At 46.6% G+C, this 19,940-nt stretch overlaps 1 pseudogene; it reads left to right on the forward strand.

Moving 5' to 3' along the window:
- The first annotated feature begins 1,617 nt into the window (after positions 1–1,617).
- LOC146801618 (uncharacterized) lies at positions 1,618–2,829 on the forward strand (annotated as a pseudogene).
- Positions 2,830–19,940: the final 17,111 nt, after the last annotated feature.

Here is a 19,940-nt window from a genome sequence, read left to right on the forward strand (position 1 = left end):
AGCAACCCCGTCAGACTGACGGCAAAGGCAAGCAAGACGAGTCTGCACGTCGACAACCCCCGTTTCAAAAGAAGAAAGTGGCTGCTCTAACAGCGAGGTATGCCTCAGATAGTACGGACGCAGCTTCTGAACCTGACATGGGCGCTAACGCTGCTAGACAGCGCGGCGGAAGTTACAGTAGTGCGACAAGCACTGCGTCCATTTTTGGTGGCGACAGCAACTAATACATTTGTAAATATTGAAACTGCTGATACTCGCGTAGCTCCCCCTGATAGGCTATATGATATAGTCCTTTTCATTGAAGGTGACATACAATGTAAAATTAAAGGTTTTTTTGGGGACAATCTGACCACTTCCTATGATATTCTATTGGCGGAGGCAGATTGGCCCCCGGCTTTCGTTTTAGCAGCTCCAAGAGGGGAGGAGGTGATCCTCCCGTCCTTTGCGCACACAGTGCCGAAGGACCAGGCTAATAAGTTCGCCGGGTAGTGGGCTCAGGTGCTTGCACCTGCGTTGTATCGCAATCAGGTTGGGTGGGATACATTGTCTCCCGGTCATGAGATTCCGTTGCGGTCCACACCCCAGCCACAACCCCAATACCCCATGTGTCGCGAAGCAAGACCTCACGTCGCGTCTATCCTTCAACAATTGGAATATCAAGGAGTAATTGAAACATGTGTGTCACCCATGAATAACCCTTTATTCACTGTGACGAAGCCTGACGGGTCGTACCGCTTAGTTTTGGATAATCGGCATCTTAACTCTCATTGCCATACATGCGCGGTATAGAATACTCACAGTTCGGCTCTCGTCGATAGTCTCGTGAGAAAACGATTTAAAACAACACTTGAAATTTCCAACAGCTTTTATAGCCATAACCTGTCCTCTCTCAGTAGTGAGTGGACGGCGTTTACCTCGGGTGGCAAACAAAAACAGTTTAAAAGATTGCCAATGGGCTATAAAAACAGCCCTGGCGTCTTTGCCGCTCGTGTAGTCTCTTTGTTAGAGGGCATAGACCCGGATGCGTACTCGTATGTGGATGATATTTATCTCACAGATGACGAGTTGATGCCGCATCTGAGTCGTGTGGATCGCATAATTGTTTTGTTTGCTAACTACGGTTACAAATTTAACTTTGCAAAGTCACACATTGCAGAATACACAGTATTGTTCTTGGGGTACGAACTCAACAACGAAGGTCGAGGGTTGGCTCCGCACTTCCTTGAGAAATGCGCATGCCTTCGTGCTCCCACATCACTGAAGAAATTACAATCCTTGCTGGGCTTTCTGAATTTCGGTCGAACTTACATTCCTGATTATGCCCAGCGTACCAAGCCGCTTTACGCCTTGGTACAACCTACTTTCACCAAATATTGTTGGCTGCCGGAGCATTCAGGTATTTTGCATTCATTGCAAGCTGATCTTCTTGCTTCAAAATACTTACTGACACGTAATAACCGCACTAACCTAGTCATTAGAATTGTGCCAGGCGCAGTGGGTTTCATGTACTTAACGTTCAATGAGGGCGACACCGTCCCCATTGCTTACAAATCACATCTGTACACTTCAGCTGAACTGCGTTTTTCTGCTGTCGAGAAAGTTCTGACGGCTGTGCAAATGGCGATTCTGAAAGAACGAGCGCTATCACAGGGTAAACGCATGTTGGTGGTGACACCATATCCTGCCCTTGAGACAGTGACAAAAGCTAGTGTACCAAATTCTAAGGCTTTGCATCCAAGGTGGATACAATGGTCTACTTCCTTGACATCGCCTGACGTCACATATATCTTTGACGCGGCATTATAGACTCAGGAGTTCTTGCAGTATGAATTCGTTCATCCAGCTCCTCTGTCTCTGCGCCCGCTCGAGGATTACCATTGTGTCATTTACACTGACGGTTCCGCGCAACCGGCTATTGGATCGAGGCATGCCTATTCAGCGGCTTGCGCTATTGTTGTCGGTACTTTCGTGAATGGTGAATTCCAATCCGATGTCGTGCACACGCAATCATTGGGTGATTGTACCGCTCAGTTGACGGAGCTTCGTGCTCTGGTGCTTGCACTGGAGTTTGCTGATCCTCAGGTCACTACTCTTATAGTGAGTGACTCGTTCTATTGTGTCCAAGCTTACAACGACATTCTACACTTTTGGACTCAAAATCACTATTGTGATCCCAAAGGTAGCACAATTAAGCATAAAAAGCTTTGGGTTAGAGTGTCAGAACTTAAAGAACTTCTGCCCCTCGTGAATGTTATTCACACTCTTGGTCACCAACGAGTTGGTGTCCATGTTGTCGGCAACAGCTTAGCTGACGAGGCAGCAAAAACCGCAGTGGCAACATACTTAGTAGCAGCAGTTACAAGATCCAAAAGTAAGATCGAGGATGACATCTTGGCAGCTATTGCTGCTACAGAGGAGGGAACGAAATTCCCGAGAGGCTTCCCTTCTCGTTACCATTATCACTTAAGTCCTGAAAACGTCCCGTTAGTGAGGATTAACAACGTTGGTGACAGATTGATTCCCAACGCGGACTGCAGACCATCTTTGATATTAGCAGCTCACGAGGGCATGGCATCCGCGCATGCCGGCGTTGCAGCTACTGTATCTATATTACAACAACGTTACTGGTGGTTTGGGTTATACAAGCAAACCCGCACCTATGTACTTAATTGTGACATTTGTCAGCAGATAAAGCCTTCATCTGCGGCGCGCCCACCACAAACTCAGTTGTACATATCTAATAAACCACTTGGTTGTGTTTACTTAGATCATTGCGGTCCTTTTACCTCTGATACTGCGTACAAGTACATCTTGGTTGCAGTGGATTAGTGCGCACGATTTCTGTGGGCGTGGCCACAAAAGAGTGCTTATGCCCGTACTGTCATCAAGGATAAAACTAGTTACTTACCTGTACACTATGGTTCTCCAGTATTATCTTTCATAGATTCACATGCTTGTATCTTCCCCGTCGTCATGGTGGGAGTCTCACGGTAACAGAATGACCACAGCAGTAGAAGAAAAACTGCATAGCAAAATCCCATAGGGAATCATCTTATTTGGTAACCAAATCTCATCATTATGTGGTCCAAGACTCAGCCAATCGGCTGCTAGCCCTGCCCTCACACTCCCCAGCAGAGCCTTCCTGCCTCAGATTTCCAGCCCCGAGTGCGAGACTAAAATACATCTAGAGACAATGAGGTTCTGCCTGAGAAATGGGGAGGTGGGCGGGCCGCATGTGAATCTATGAAAGATAATACTGGAGAACCATAGTGTACAGGTAAGTAACTAGTTTTTTCTCCAGTATTGCATCTTTCATAGATTCACATGCTTGTATCAGAATAGTAAGCAGTACTTATCCCAAACTGCATTTCCAGGCTAGAACCCCAATAACCGCGGGCTCTGCTCATTTGTATAGATTGTTAACATACATTGCAGTATTTGAAACATTTGTGCCAATAGACATATATTTGTGCATTCAATCATCGTCATAATACATGATAAATACCTTAATGAAATAGGTGCCGTAGAACTGCTTGTCCCAATGCTGCATCCTTTCTCCACGCTGCGTCCAGACAATAATGTCTAGTAAAGGTGTGCGCATTCCTCCATGTCGCAGCTCTACAAATGTCTGACAGTGGCACCCCTGCAAATAGAGCCGTAGAAGTTGCCATCTTCCTTGTGGAGTGCGCAAGTACTTTAGATTGTAAAGGTTTACCAGCTTTGGTATGACACAAGGATATTGCTGACGATATCCACCTCGAGATACTAGACCTAGAAAGTGCCACCCCTTTCCTGGGACCGGCAAAGGCTACGAAAAGCTGATTTGTCTTTCTGAATGATTGGGTCTTGTCGATATAGAATTTGAGACATCGTTTGATGTCTAAAGAGTGCAGCGCTCTTTCTGCCGCTGTTGACGGGTCTTTAAAAAATGTAGGCAAAACTACTGGTTCATTCAGATGAAAGCTGGAGGGGACTTTAGGAATAAATTTGGGATTCGTCCTGAGAATCACTCTGTCCTGCCTGAATTGTAGGAATGGTTCTGCAATTGAGAAAGCTTGAATCTCGCTGACCCTTCTTGCCGATGTGAGCGCTAACAACAACGCTGTCTTCCATGAGACAAATTGTAATTCCGCCTTATGGATTGGCTCAAAGGGCGGTTTCATCAACTGTGTAAGAACTGTATTCAGCTGCCAAGGAACAACCGGTCTTTGAACAGGAGGGAACATTCTGAAGAGCCCTCTGAGGAATTTCTTAATAACTCTTTGGGACCAAATAGAGGGTCGGTCAGGCACTCTTGTGTACCGTGAAATCGCGGCTAGGTATACTTTTATGGACATATGAGAGAGTCCAGATTTTGCCAATGTCAGTATATATGGGAGAATCTGATCAGAAGAGACCCGAAATGGATGCAAGTCGTTAGATGCACACCACTGACAGAACCTTTTCCATTTCGCCGCATATGTTTTGTTTGTGGAGACTGCCCGGGATCGTGATAGAATGTCTCTGCAGTCCTGAGGGATCTTTAACAGGTGGAATTCATGCTCGTGAGGTTCCATGCTGACAAGCTGAGCGATTTCAAATTTGGATGCAGTATCTGTCTGTTGTTCATAGTTATCAGATCCTGCACTAATGGGAACTGTATTCTGGGTGTCATTGAGAGTCTGAGCAGTTCGGAGAACCACGCTTGTCTCGGCCACGCTGGTGCAATCAGAATCAGATGGCACGGCTCTGATTTCATTTTCCTTAAGACTTTCAATATTAGAGGAAAGGGGGGAAAGGCATAGGCAAACATTCCTGTCCAGCACATCTGTAGCGCATTGCCCCACAATCCCTTCTGCGGAAACCTGCTTGCAAAGTTTTTGCATTTCGAATTGTGGTGGTCCGCTAATAAGTCTAGCCTTGGCGTGCCCCATATCTTGAAAACTCTGGAAAGGTGCTTCCGATGTAGTTCCCACTCGTGAGAGATTTCGGGAGATCTGCTCAGAATATCTGCTCTTGTGTTGTCCACTCCTGCAACATGTTGCACTTGAAGCAAGATGTTGTGAGCTAGAAGCCATTTCCAAATGTCTTGTGCTTCCTTTGACAGAAGTTTAGACCTTGTGCCCCCTTGTTTTAGCAGGTAAAGCATAGACGTTGAGCTGTCCGTTTTCACCAGAACCGTAGATCCGCGAATTCTGTGTAGAAAAGCCTTGAGCCCCAAGAACACGGCCCTCAGCTCTAGCAAGTTGATGTGGAGCTGCGTTTCAGACTTTGACCAGTGGCCCTGAATTTCGAGCTACTGGAGATGCGCTCCCCAACCTTGAAGAGAAGCATCCGTCATCATCACAAAATTGTAGGTCTGTGATTCAAAAGTCAGTCCTTCCGCCAAATGATCCCTGATCTTCCACCATGACAGGGCGTCTCTGATCTGAGGAGTGATTACTATTCGATCCTCGAAGGATCCCTGCGACTGAAGCCATTGCTCGTCAAGCAGTTCTTGTATAGGCCTCATGCGGAACCTGCAATTTGGGAGTAGGGGGATACAAGAGGACATCATTCCCAACAATGACTTGTAGATCCTTACTGAAACGGACTTTTTTATTTGCAATTGTGTTGACAACCGTATGATCTTTCGAATACGCTCCTCTGACGGGTAAGCCTTGGCCTCCTCTGTGCAGATTAGAGCACCCAGAAATTGAAGGGACTGCGCTGGTCTGAGATGAGACTTCTCTAGGTTGACTCTGAGACCTAGCTGATTGAAAAGCTCCATGCAAACGTGAAGGGAGCGGTGGGTGTCTCTGAACGAACTTCCTTTGATAAGCCAATCGTCCAGATAAGGGAAAATCTGGTGACCTTGTAATCTTAGGTGGGCCGCAATTGGCGCCATACACTTTGTAAAGATTCTCGGTGCGGACTTTAGTCCGAAAGGTAAGACTTTGAATTGGTAATGACGCCCCGCCACCATGAAGTGTAGAAATTTTCTGTGTTTTACATGGATTGGGAGGTGAAAATAAGCATCTAAGAGGTCCAGGGATGCCAAATAATCTTCTCTGCCAATCAGGAGAAGAATTTCCTGCAGGGATAACATTCAAAATGATTTCTTTTGAATGAATTTGTTTAGACCTCTCAGGTCCATTACCTGCCTCCATTTTTATGTGTCTTTCTTTTTTATGAGAAAGAAATGCGAGTAATAGCCTTTCCCGCGTTGAAGCCGCGGAACTTCTTCTATCGCCTCCTTTTGTAATAACGCTATCACTTCTGCCTTGAGGGCTGATAGATGTTCTTGTCTCCTGTGTATAGGAGGCTGAATTGGAGGCTTTTCTACGAACTCCATTGTATGGCCATGTTGTATTACATCTAAAACCCATCTGTCCATTGTTATTGACAGCCAAGCTGGGTAAAATGAAGTCAGGTAATGCATGCTGCATCTCGGACAAGTGGCGGATGTGTTGAAGAAGTCATTGTCGTCGATTGGATTGCTGCAACTTCCCTCTCGCAGATGATCTTCCCCTGGACTGTTGTTGATAGTTATTTGAGGATCGAAATTGTTGATTGCTCGAGTATTGACGATATCCCTGCTGCTGGTATGACTGATATCTGTTCGATTGGAACGAGGATCTTTGTGTAAATTGTCCTCGGGATCCTCTCCTCCGAAAGTACTTAAACCTGCCCTGTTGAAGAGATCCCAGCGCCCGCGCTGTATCTGTGTCTGTTTTGATGCTTTGGAGGGCCTCATCGACATGCTTTCCGAACAGGTTCTCTCCATCAAATGGCATGTCTACTATTTTGGCCTGTACCTCCGGTCTGAACGAGGTGGCCTTCAACCATCCTTGTCTTCGCAGAGCTACTGCACCTGCCATTTGTCGAAAAGCCGCTGAGGACAAATCCATAGCAATGTCTATGGATTCCGATGCTGCCCTAGCCCCATCCTGTAGAATAGCAGCCGCTTCTTCTTTTTTATCCTCTGGAAGATGGGAGAGCAAGGGTGCTATATCGCTCCACATGTGCCTGTTGAATCTGCTGATGAGGGCTAATGCATTAGAAACCTTTATGGAAAACGCTGCCATCACTGCAAAGCGCTTCCCTGCGCCATCCATTCGTCTTCCGTCTTTGTCCGGTGGAACCATTGTTGTTGAAACCGGATTTTTTGAGTTTCTTTGGGCGGCCTGCGTCACCACAGAGTCTGGTCGAGGATGACCAATCAAACAGGCCGGAGACGATTCTGGAGCTCTATATTTCTTGTCTATTCGAGGAACTGAAGCAGCCACTGAAGCCGGGTTCCTCATTATCTTCAAGCCCTCCTCCCAAATATGGGCGATTATCGGGATGGATCGCATAGACATGCGCGACTCCTCTTTAAAGTCATAGAGGAAACATTCGGCTTCCTGAACTGGAAGGTCAAAGCGCTTTGATATCATGGAACCCTCCTATATCTTGCGGCGGAGAGTGCGCGGGTGTTGGAGATGTCGACGGTGTAGTTGGGAGAATATATTGGTCCCATTCATAGACAACCTGCTTATCTTGAAGGAGTTCTCATTCTTCCAGTTGATCGGCGTCACTGTCTTCCAAGTCATCTCTGATTGTCATAATCGGTGGAGATCGTATCTTCTGAGTGGAAGTTTTGGGAGAAGAATGAGGTGGCCGTACCTGTGTCGGCTTCTCCACCGTCTGTGGCGCTTGAGAGTTAGCGTCCGGGAAACGCCTCTAGTAGTCGTTTATCATGAGCCGCAAGTCAGTCACCAAGGAAACCGGCATGGAAATAGAGTCCTCTCTAGACGTATGTTGAGGCTCTTCCTCTTCCTCGTAGTCATAAGACTGCTGAAAAGATTCATATCTCCGTGAATCTCTCGGAGGGCGATCCTGAAATGAGAAGATTTCTTGAACCTCATGAAACTCTTCCTCATCCGTTTCCTGACTCTTAATGCGAAGTTGAGAGGCACTATAAGCCACTCCTGAAGACTCCTCATCATCTGACTGTAAGTCTAGTAGATTTGAAGGCGTAAGCGGAGAAATTTTTGTCCATGTTGTAAAATCTGTAGACTTAGTCTGCTTCGTCGCCGAGCCCGTCGACGACGCCATAGACTTCAATGTTATTTTCTTTACTTTAGGCGATTTTAAAGTTCCCATCGGCGGGGCTTCCATCGGCGGAGATCTCGTCGACGGGGAAAGCTGTATTATCGTCGGCACCGTAGTCGTCGACGACGAAGTCTTCGTCGACGAAGGTAATGTGGCCGTCGACGGGATCGTCAACGGGCTTTTCTTCGACGACGAGGTTTTAGTCACCGTCGATGCCGCTGTCGTCGTCGATATGGTGGTCGTCGACGGAGTCGTCGTCGACGTAGTCGTCGACGGTTTCAAAGCAATAACAGCCGGCGACGGTCCGATTTTCGTCGACGGGGCTGAGGAAACTTCTCTTGACTCTTTAGATTTTTTAAGAGGAGTATGAGGTAATGAAGACGCAGGGGCCCCTTTGTCTTTTGTCTTTTGCTTCTTCAGCTCTGAAATATCTTCCGAAATTGAAGATTTTCTCTTCTTTGAAGACTTAGATTCCTCCTCAGAGTCAGATTCTGATGTGACCTTCTTTTTCTGAAGCCACAGCAGAAGACGTGCCTCCCTGTCACGTAGGGTTTTCGCAGAAAAGGTTCTGCAATATTTACAGTCTTTAGGCACATGTTTTGGGTGCAAGCAATATAAGCAGTCCTTATGTGGGTCCTCAGAAAACAATCTAGGCTTTCCACAGGATCTGCAGGGCCTGAAAAGCCTCTTCTTAGAGCTTTCAGCCATACTGAACAAGAAAAAAAATTAAGCACAGTACCTTAAACCAGCAAAGAGAAGTACATTTTAGCTGAACCAAAGGTCAAAAGTTCACACAGGAACAAAACTGAGCAAGGCTCAGGGAGACTCATCCTCACACGAAGGCGGTTGGAAATCTGAGGCAGGAAGGCTCTGCTGGGGAGTGTGAGGGCAGGGCTAGCAGCTGATTGGCTGAGTCTTGGACCACATAATGATGAGATTTGGTTACCAAATAAGATGATTCCCTATGGGATTTTGCTATGCAGTTTTTCTTCTACTGCTGTGGTCATTCTGTTACCGTGAGACTCCCACCATGACGACGGGGAAGATACAAGCATGTGAATCCATGAAAGATGCAATACTGGAGAATTGCGTGTCTTTGTTGGAAGTTTTGCATGTGGTACCTTTCCTTCTGATCAGGGCTCTGCGTTCGCCTCTAAGGCGTACAAAGAAGCCATGAGAAGTTTGGGGGTCCAAGTCAAATTTTCGTCTCCATACCGGCCCGAGGGCAATAGTGTTGTGGAGCAAATGAACCATGACTTAAAGCAATCTTTGACAGCCAGGGTTTTAGGTACTGGCCGGAACTGGCTAGCCCACTTGTATGACGTGCAACGTGCACTTAATAATCTCCCTAGAAGGTCTCTGGGTGGGCGGACCCCATACATGATGCTCTTTGGTATTCGAATGTTTGTCCCGGACCTTGACGGTCTAGACATGGTGGCGGCTGCCGCTCCCTTTGACCTAGATGATCACTGTGCTGTATTGCAGAATCTTCAAGAAGCCAGAGACACTCTAGCGAAGGAACACGTACCCTCCACACCTGATGCAGAACTGCAGATTCCGGTAGTCGGCTGGCTACCTCGAGTTGGTGACCTGGTCCGTGAGAAGGTGGAGAACAAGAAAGAGTTTGGCCCCTCTTATCGTGCACCAGTTCCGGTGCTTGGAGTACAGGGTACAAGAACAGTCATTTTACCTCCACTTCCTGGTCGCAAGGATAACAGGTACATCTCTATTGACAATGTGAAGCTACAACGAGTGGGCGATACTTCTTAGTATGACACCAGCGATTTCTTGCCATTCGATGCGACGAAATTCTGTTGGGGCCCCAGCTTCTTCCACCTTGCCTGATGTTGCCGTCGAGATGCATACAGTTACTGGTCCTTTATTGCCACCATCGCCTGGTGGTCTGCCTGAAGATGCTGAGTATGCTTATCCTGCGGATGTCCCATTGCCTCTTTTACAATCCACCGCAGTTAACCAGTCACGTTACTCATTTGACACTAATTCAATGGCTTCCTTGACCCCATCCAAAGTTTCTATTTTTGTTGCCTGGTTCAAAAGACATTTTTTATTTCCCCCTTGGATCTACATTTGGCTGGTGCTTACATGTATTTTTTTGTTTATGTCCATTGGCTTTGTGGTAGTGTTTTTTAGACTTATCAATGGACACTACCTGAATGAAAGATCTACAATTGGTTTAATTGATGGAACTTTAGCACCCCACTCCTCATCACACATAATGAAGAGGGACCTGACTTTTGTGAACATTACTGCCTGGCCTGTGCGTGATGGGATCGCTTGGGATGCTGTAAAATTTCAAATTCATGGCCCCACTGAAGTAATCAATGTGCCAAATGTATTCCGTGTTTCTATGGGTGATGTAGTTAAACAGAACATCCGAACGGATGATTGGGATGTACAAGCCATAGAAGCACTGTTTTCTGATTTAAAATATTATGCTGCATTTGATGCTGAAAATTTGTATTTAGATACTGCAAATTATGATGAACAATTCTGTTATCAACATTATGGCACACATTTCCTACATAGAGCAAATACGTTTAGAAATTGTGTTAATTTTACACAATGGGAACATTGTCCTGCCCCTATGCCTGGAAGCTCCACTACGTTTGTGAACAAGTTCACAATTTTGTTCGGATTTTAGTGTGTCTAATCCAGCCTCTTTTTATTTTAAGGTTGCCCCTGAGTCTGCTTCTAAAGTGAGACTGACACACACCAAATTCCAAGTCCTTTATGGACGAATTGGCAATCGGAGGTTATGACCTATGGAAAGCTACTATCGATCTTTAATCGGTTTGGGGTTCTAAACCGTGGCAGCTACAAGGAACAGAAGCTTTGCATCGTGCCTGCCTCATACCGAACCATATGTTATTTTTTAATTCATCAATTTTTCGGACCACCTGTTTTGGATTGGCTACATCTCAAAAATTGAAATCCCCCTCAACCCCGGATCTGAGTGCTTATCCTAATTGGAGTAATCATACAGATCTATCCCTTGCTAAGTTGCAGTCATATATTTCCAATACAACCTTCAATATTTCGGCATTAGATCCTGAAGGGTGGCTAGTGTGGCAAACTAGCTCAGATTCCTGTCAACATAGATTTCTTGGTTTAAAACCGGGGTATACTCAGGTTCGAGTGGACCCCCGTTTTGAATCTTCTCACACAGTAACTACCTACTTGGTAGGTAAGTTATTCCAGTCATGGCTGCAACATTCCACCTTAGCGTCTGTTAAACTTCATTTATCACGCTTAAACGACAAAATAGATTTGAATGATTTTGTTAAGGGTCCTGTAGTTGGCAGGTCCAAGAGATGGGTGTATGCTGTTTACAACGAAATCTGGAAACTTTCGCAAATTGAGGCTGCATCCAGATTACGAGCAATTGACCAAGCCAATATGGAAAAAGTATTGGCTGTAATTGATAATAGCATTAACACCTTGTCTTCAAGAATATATACATTAGATAATATTGTTTCATCTGTTGTAGACATTGTGCAAGATGATTTGTCTGTATTGTATCATGGTCAAAATCAGTTGCGTTCTATTATGCAGTTTGCATGGACTTTGCAAACGTTAAAGGCTGGGAAAGTCCCCTTGGATTATATGAATACTTCATCTTTATTCCTTCCTTTTAATTTAACTGCCAAACAACAGTTCATGTCCATGAAAGAGGCTACATATTCATTGCTGCACATTGAAAAGTTAGAGCCTTTGCCTTTCTCCATTGCTGAATTAAACGCCGCTGTGTGGCTTATACACGGGTTGATCACGTTACGATTCCCCCTATTTAAGTTCAGTTCGTGCATGAAACACTATGCCGTTGGCAAATATGAAAAACTTGGTACTGCCTTCTTGCACGAAGTTTGGTCACTCCCATTCACTTATAGATGCGTGAGGGATGGTAAGGAGGTTTATTTAAAAGGTGAAGAGTGCACTTCAACCCCAGATCACTCTGTAGTGTGTAGGCACATTCAGTTACATGGTGCATGTAATGTGCACGCTCCTAATTTAGCTTGCATCCTGAAAGGGATTCCGGTGCCAGTTATAACACCGTCTTTTACGCTGCTTGCTAACGGTAGTTATTTGCTGTTAAATAATGAAGCTTGCTGTGGGATGTTAGTGGGAATTCCCTACATAGTGACCGTATCACAGAGAGTAGTCTGCTGCAATAACGTCCTTTTCCCACCCCCGCATGGACGGCTCGATGTATCCATCTGGCCTTCCATCCCAACCTTGAAAGCAGAGTTCAACAAGATGAGCAGAATAAGGGGTCTATTGTCTCAAAAAGAAGTTGCGTTGACTTCGTCCCGGGAAACATTTGTCCTTCACGTAGCAAACACGCACACCGATGTGCAAGCGCTTTTGAATACTGATCTCCCCCTTCATTTTGGGGCCCTGATTCAGACTATCTTTAATGCCTCGTCAACAAGTGGCCTGGCTCATTTTTTTAAAATTGTGGGCTCCGGCCTCGTGACCTCCTTTCAAACTATGTTTGGTGTGATCCCAGCATTTTTTCATTCTATTTTTTCCAGCGTCTTCGGAGGTCTCCCGTTGCTTCTCGCGTTAGTAGCTGGAGTGCTTTTATTGATCTGCGTATTACGCTATGGATGTACAACTTGCGGTGCAAGACAGCATGCCCCGGCTGCTCCATCTTCGCACCCGGATGCTTGAATACTATGGCACTTTGCCACTGGCTACCTTAAGCGTAGCCTATGGATTGTCCTTCCGATTTTCTTACTTTACTTGTGACCAGCCTGTCTTTCATTGCCTAGATTGTCCATTCCAATGGGCTCTGGATTTGTGTCTGTCGAACTTGGTGTCTCCTGCCCCGGATTATGATCGGCTAATGAGCCCCTTATTGGCTCATGAGTTGGACTGTTCTGGCGTCAGGATTATGGCCTGTGCTGCAGCACATGGAGTCTTTGGGAATTGGGACATCGGAACGGCTGCAGTTGAATTCTTGACAAGAAGTTATCTTGAAGAACATGTTAGTTGTCCTCGCATGGTGCTGGAGGCTCCTGTTGTCGAGGAACACGTGTGTTCCTTTCCTTTGCTGAACTGGATTGCTGATAATTTTGCAGAACGCTCCAATGATTTCCTATTGGAAGCCGTAGCTACTTACTGCGCATATACTTTAATGGATTGACTTTTCCTCATCGGTTCATGTCACGTCCAGCGATGAGATTTTTTATCCCTTTACATGGTTTTTTTTCTCAACTCATTTTACATTTTTTTCTTTTTTTCTTCGAACTTTTCACATACCTTATATGGACTCACAATTCATGCCCTTGGTTCCGTTCTTTCGAATTTGAACTCTGCCTTCATGAAAGTGCGCCCCTAGTGGTTAGTGGTCCGATCAAGGGGGGGTGTAGTGAAGATTGCTATCTCCCTATGTACAATGCTAAGTTAGCACAACCGCGTTAGATGTTAGAAAGCCATCTTGCCGCTTCTGCTGCTTTTGCACACGACACTGTAGTTACATGTTATTATTTGAGAAATGCTTACTCGGCTTTGCTTCACATGAGAACTGTTTGTTGTTAACATCCTTAACAGTGAGCAGTGATCTTGGTCTGTACATTGTGTAAAGAAACAGTCTGGGTCACTAGACGGTGCATGTTGTGAGGTACAGGTTGATCGTCCCACTATTTAGTCATAACACGCACGCAGCTGCAGATACCTGAAAGACGAGTGCTTTTAATATTGCAGTGCAGCATGTTTTAGATTCATTCAGAAGAAGAGCATTCCCAGGAGATGGCCTTGCTGAACCTGTGATGTGATTCCACTAAGCTGATCCTTACGGTATGGGGTTCCCCATTCAAGCCTAGAGACCTTTTATTAGCATAATAATAATATTAGTTTGCTAGAGAAAGGAAGGTGATTTCCACTGTCATTTTATTATGATTGCTCCTTTCATTTTCTATGGTATTGTAACAATGCTGATGGTTCTGATCTTGACCATTTGTCTGCTTTTGTTAGCCAAAGTACTGCATCTTAGAACGCGAGGTTTATAAAATAAACTCTTTAAACTTTACCGCGTCTCTGTTTATTCTGTTGTGGACTGATGTAAGAATAATTACGAAAAGGTATTTCTGATCCCCACCATTCCTGATAATAATCTAAGTCGCTTGTTCTGGGTTGTCTATACATTGGGACCGCCGAGCTAAACCTCGGATAAGGAATGGGACACTGATGCTGGCCGGATAGGGGTTCTGAGGTGAGTTTTTGGTACACCACAATTCACTGAGGTCCTGGGTTCCTGCACATAGTTCTGCGCATAAGCAGAATCCCTGCAACAAGTGAACAGCCAGAGACATCACAGGAGTGACATACATCCACATAGCTGCATTTAAAGGATGTCATCTCATACAGACAGCTGACAGCAAGCTAGACGCACAGGTCACATGGAATGTCAAATGTACAGATCAAACACATTGCAATGAAGGGGTACACGTGAAAACAGAAAACACAGACATTGAGACGACGCAGATATGTTCTCATGTGAAAATGTCATGTCCGAAGCATACATACCCTGCTTACGTGGGAATCCACATGTGGCATGGTGTGTGCAGATTTGTGCCATGACCATCTCCACACAGACACATGTTGGATGCAGCAACAGCAGATGTAATTGACGGAACACTAACAGCAAGCTCATGGGAACACATGACACACACATGACATAGTCACATCGGGGCACGCTGTTAGTTAAATGTCAGTTGTTAGTGTCCCTGTCCCTGGCATCAGGGGACAGTTGCGGGTGGTGGTGACTGTGCCATGCCAGTGATGCTGTGCTTGTCACATTTGTACTACAGGCACACATGTGCAAAGTGTGAAGGGGAAGTGTGCCACATAGTGCCCCATCACAAATGACATGTGTACACAGGTCATCACACATCAATTGTGCAACTACATGAGGTGACATGTGCAATATCACTGCCTGACACACCTAGGCCCTGCACATGAAAGTCTGCAATGACAATTACTTGATGTATAGCCTTGTGCAAGTCTGAGACCTCCATTCCTTTCATGTGCGCCTCCTATCACCAGTGTAAGCGTGTGAAACGCACCGTACACACGCTCTGAGAGCGTGTGTACGGTCCGTATCACTATAGTAGTGGTGCCGTAGGAGTACGTGTGTGTGTACGGTCCGTACACACACGCGTACTCCTACGGCACCACTACTATAGTGATACGGACTGTACACACGCTCGGAGGGCATGTGTACAGTCTGTGTCACTATAGTAGTGGTGCCGTAGGAGTACGCGTGGTACGGACCGTACACACATCATGTGTACGGTCTGTATCACTATAGTAGTGGTGCCGTAAGAGTACGCGTGTGTGTACGGTCCATACACACATGCGTACTCCTACGGCACCACTACAATAGTGATACGGACCGTACACACGCCCTCCGAGCGTGTGTACGGTCCGTATCACTATAGTAGTGGTGCCGTAGGAGTACGCATGGTACGGGCCGTACACACGCTCTCAGAGCGGGTGTACAGTCCGTACCACTATAGTGGTGGTGCCGTAGGAGTACGCGTGTGTGTACGGTCCGTACACACACGCGTACTCCTACGGCACCACTACAATAGTGATACGGACCGTACACACACCATCCGAGCGTGTGTACGGTCCGTATCACTATAGTAGTGGTGCCGTAGGAGTACGCGTTGTACGGGCCGTACACACGCTCTCAGAGTGTGTGTACGGTCTGTATCACTATAGTAGTGGTGCCGTAGGAGTACGCGTGGTACGGGCCATACACACGCTCTCAGAGCGGGTGTACGGTCCGTACCACTATAGTGGTGGTGCCGTAGGAGTACACGTGTGTGTACGGTCCGTACACACACGCGTACTCCTACGGCACCACTACAATAGTGATTAAGACCGTACACACGCCCTCCGAGCGTGTGTACGGTCCGTATCACTATAGTAGTGGTGCCGTAGGAGTACGCATGTGTGTACGGTCCGTACACACATGCGTACTCCTACGGCACCACTACAATAGTGATACAGACCGTACACACGCCCTCCGAGCGTGTGTACGGTCCGTATCACTATTGTAGTGGTGCCGTACGTGTATGGGTACGTGTGAAACGCACCGTAGATGTTCTTTTGAATCAAAAACTACATAGTGGACAAGTATTAGGCCCAAAATGCATGCTGGTTGTCATGAATACCGAGATTTCAGTTGCAATGTGGCCATCAGGTGGCCTGGAAAAGTCAGTTGGCCCAAAAATTACAATGTTGCAAAGTGGGGTTTGCCTTGCTATAATGCTCAAAATTTGAACCATGCAAATTTGTGTCATTGGTGTATGTTTAAAGGGAGTGGAGGAAACGTAGGATGCAAATGAGTCTGACCAATCACTCTGTACTCCTGTAAATGAAAGCCCCCAGCAAGACAGATATAAGTCAGCCAGAACCCATGAGAGGGCACTTGCCTGCACAACTTTCCTGTCGACCACACTGCTGCTGTCTGTGCGTCCTCTGGCACCATGTCAAGGATTGTGGAGAGGGCCCAGCCTTTCACCCAGGAGGAGAATGAGGCCTTGCTGAATGTCCTCCTCCCACAGTACCCCAGCCTGTATGAAAGACCAGGGGAACAGGTGAGTGCTGACTCCACTACCTTTGACTGTGCACCTTTTCTGTGACTGTCACTTCTGGCATTGTGTCCAGGTGTGATAGACATGCAATGTTGTTTAGAGTGGATCCCCGGGGGGGGAAAGGCTTATGTCTCTCATGCAGAGCATGATGTAGTTCATGTGTGCACTCCTCACTTGCATTGTGCTTACTGTGACATTCACTGCATAGTGCATGACACATTCAGCCTGGCAAATCCTTTGCGGCATTTTTGGTCTATTGTCCTGAGGTGATTCAGTGGTCCCCCCGGTGTGACAGGTGACTGTACCCACAGATGTTTTTGAGTTGAGTGGAGCAGTGGTGAGAGTGTCCAAGTGATGTGTACGCCCCCTGGACATTGATGTGTGTGAATGTTCCTTGTCATGTGGGTGAGCGTCTATGTGAAGTGTTGTACCACAGTTGCATGGTGGAGGCAACAGCTCTACCCATCTGATGTGAGAAGTAAGCCGTGCTGTGTGTCTGACTTGCTGAGCTAGCCCGACACCTGTGACACCCCACAGGCAAGTGGCACATGTGCAGAGTGATGTTTGTATCCGCTGTTGGCAATGGCAGTTGACTGATCTGTGCCTGTGTGTGTCTGTGTACTCTGCTCAGGTTGCGTCAGTGGCCTAGGGCATGTAACTGCTTAGAGGTGCTGTCCATCAGCCTGGTGTTGCATGTGATGCACAGTGTGTGCCATGATCAGGGAGTGTGTCGCACCCCTCCTGCCACCTGTGTACTTTCAATGCCATGTAGTGCATTGGGGCTTCCACAGAGGCCAATATCCATATGATAAAGATGCAATTCCTTGGCAGCATCCTATGCTCTGTCCAACATATCAAAGATGTTCTAATGTGTGTCTCTGTGACATGGAGCATGTGTAGTGATATTGTCTCACTTTGTCATCCTCACAGGTAACTGCCTACGAGAAGGGGAGGATCTGGAAGCGGATCATCAGGGCCGTGAGATCAGCGGGGGATCGCATTCGGCGCCTAGCCCAAGTCCGGAAACGATAGCAGGACATCCGGTGCTGGACCCGGCGGATCGCCCGGGTCCAGCTGGACCTCTCACCTCCACGCCCCCATGGCGGGTGCCGACGCCTGACCCCCCACATGACGCGTGTCCTGGCGGTGGTCTTCCCTGACCTGGATAGGCAGTTACAGGAGAGACAGCAGAAAGGAGGGGGTAGGTACATGTGTGTTTGTTGTGTTGTGTGTCCTGAGCTTTTCGAAGTGCTCTGTCGCCTGGATACACTGCCAGGGTTTATATGTGCTGTGCATATTCTGTTCCCCAAAGTCAAACTGTGCTCTTATTCATCCCTTCCCATCCTTGACATGTGTCCCCTGGTCTGTGTGTAATCACTATTGCACATGGTCATCTAGGCTGCCAGTTAATCCAAGTGCACATTGCTTTCTGCATCATGTGTGAGGGTGGTCTGTGACATGTGTTGGTATCTTGCCTGTGCCCTGTCCTCTTCGCCCAGTTGGGGGTCCATATTTGTTGGCACTGATGATGAGTCTCACCATAGGAGTGTGAGGTTTCCAGTGAACACACTTGCAGCATGCATGACCGATGTTGTGGCCTCAGACATCATGTGCATGAGTGGGAGATATGCATGGTGCCAGGACGGTTGTTCATGTTACAGTCCGATCATTCCAGGAACAAGGAGCAGTGTGCCCACTACAGTCCCCTGAGACACCCTTGCCTCGTTATCATGTGTGTCATCCAACACTGTGCCCATTCTCTGTGTGTTCAGCATTGGTTTGCCTCTGTGGCATTGTTCCCTGGCCTCATTTGTATTTATCCAAAGTGTGCTACATGTGTCCACTGGACAGGGAGACCCCATTTGGCTTGTGCATACTCACACTGGGCAGTGCCTGTGTGTCTATTCACAACTCTCTGTTGATGGTTGTTTGTCACAAATATGTGTTGCCAGCCTCACGAGGTGATGTGGAGTACATTTGGGAATTCTTTCAGCACATTTTTGTTAACCCTGATTAAGAGGTGTCACTTCTTGAGCTGTCTCAATCACATTGTCTCAGGTATGGGGGGTTTGTGCGGGCGAGGCCTACATGGCCAAACCTTATGTCTCCATGCCAGGTCTGACCTGTGTGCAATAATTTGCTTGACAGAGACTCAACGTGTAGTGACCCAGTCATGTTGTGCAGGGTTTAATGTGTGTGCGTTGCAGCATGTGTCAATAGTTTAAATACATGATTCATGCTCATACATTTTTGGCACCAGTGTGTAGTTTTGTCTTTGTGTGCTGACATCTGTGTGGACATTCTGGCTTGCCATGAGGGTGTCTCCTCAGTGCAGGTGTGCCTTTTTACGACACAATTGCAGGCCCATCAGCTTATGCATTGCCCTGTGTTTGGACATGTGTGCCACTCCACATGACAGGCAGTGGGTCAGATGTGTTGCCAACTGTGTCATCAGGGAACGTATGGCCATGTGACAACTGGCATAATTCAACTTGTTAGTCAAAATCTCTTGTACCTTGGCACTCACTACACTTGTCAACATGTCTTCCTGTTTTAAATGATTTAGTTTGATGTTTTGGTGTGAAGAACAATGATGTGCCTGCATGACAGATGTCTCCCAGAAGAAGAAGTGCACAACAAACCACCTTTACACTTTCAGAGAACACGCTGGCACTTTTTAAAAGAATAGATAAACAATGGAAGAGTGTGTCCATCAAGTATGAACAAGTGCTGGAGGATTTTAGAAAGGTGAATCACTATGTTTTAAAAGAACCCTCACTCACCAACCTAGTTGGTGACATGCTTCATCATTGGGTTCCCACCGGAGAGACCGAATGTCTCCCCGGTGTGCTGCGACGCCTGAAGTACAGCGGAGCTGGATTTTTTTGTGTTTGAATGCAGTGCAATCCGTGATAGTGCTGGTTTAAAATATGTCACAGTTTGAACCAATAAGCAATTTTAATAGTGGTAAACTGGACACAGTTAAAACAATGTGGTGGACGTGAGAACTCTGGTGATAATTGGACCAGCTACGTCCTAAATACAGTGCAAAGTGATCAAAGTGGTCGATATGTTTCTGCTTCTGGCGGTATTACATGAAGCATTCTTCAGGACCTAGTGGAAGACCACCACGGCGGTATACGCTCGCTAAGGCGTACCCTAACCTGTGGGGTCTAGAACCGCTAAAAACTTACGGTCATAATAAAGTAACCCTTCAGGATTTCTGAGAGCTTTAGTTCTGTTGGAGCAAGAAAAAGG

Source organism: Triturus cristatus, chromosome 8 (genome assembly GCF_964204655.1).
Source record: "Triturus cristatus chromosome 8, aTriCri1.1, whole genome shotgun sequence".
NCBI classification, from domain to species: domain Eukaryota; kingdom Metazoa; phylum Chordata; class Amphibia; order Caudata; family Salamandridae; genus Triturus; species Triturus cristatus.